Source organism: Herpailurus yagouaroundi, unplaced genomic scaffold (assembly GCF_014898765.1).
Source record: "Herpailurus yagouaroundi ecotype Mexico unplaced genomic scaffold, PumYag 202, whole genome shotgun sequence".
Taxonomy (NCBI): domain Eukaryota; kingdom Metazoa; phylum Chordata; class Mammalia; order Carnivora; family Felidae; genus Herpailurus; species Herpailurus yagouaroundi.
This window is the reverse complement of record NW_024412433.1, coordinates 18,225,445-18,226,394: the sequence shown is the minus strand read 5'-3', so window position 1 is coordinate 18,226,394 and position 950 is coordinate 18,225,445.

The following is a 950-nucleotide window of genomic DNA, read 5'->3' as shown; positions in this document are numbered from 1 at the left end:
AAGACAACTGCCCGAAGCCCCCAGGCTGGAGGGATTCTTATTGGGAGGCAGGGAATTAAAGGCAGTACTCAGAAGGATTCAATGCGTGTTTTATTCACAAACAGCCCCAAATAAGGAAGACTTTGTGTGAATGTTGTCATATTTCCCAAGAACACATGCTTGAATTAGCCCCTGCATCCTCCCGACCCTCCACCCTCCGTCCCTGAAGCAGAAAACAGCTCCCCATTTCTGCACTCCTTTCCGGTCAGACCCTGTTTACAGTGCAGCTTGGTCAGACTCTGTTTACAGTGACTGTCCCCTGGGTATTTCTAACTCGGGGCCAGACCAATAAACAGGAGCTCAGGGGCAGAAATACCTCCACCCAAAGAAGTCCTGGGTGGAGGAGGGTCCCCAGATAAGCAAGAATAGCTGTGGGCAATTGTGAGCTGGAGTTTTAGGGCAACACTCCTTGCTTTCCGGGAGAGGGACCCACATTCCTGTTTCCAAAATCCTGTAAAACGGCTCTTCCCGGCTTCCCTTTCTGCTGCCTCCTTCCCCCTTCGCCGAGGAATCTGACGACCTTTTAATTAAAAAGTTGAAGCTCGGAAGAACAAATGACATGGGTTGATACGTTTTCTTTCTTTAATTAAAAGAAACTGAAAACACATTAAAATTTCAGTTTCAGAGCATTTTCAGGGGATGCTTCTTGAACCTACTGTCCCAGTTTTGTTCCAGCCAGGTGGGTCGTCTTGACGTGACCATGGGATGAGATACTTGCTTGCAAGAGTCCAAGAGAATGATTTTATTGTTTAGCAGAGATGGAAACAAAACCCGGGGCATGTAATAATTTTGAATCCAGATAACTTTTTAACTTTTTTTTTAAAGGTTTAGAAGTTTTCTTTTCTTTTCTTTTTTCTTTCCTTTTTTCTTTCTTTCTTTCTTTCTTTCTTTCTTTCTTTCTTTCTTTCTTT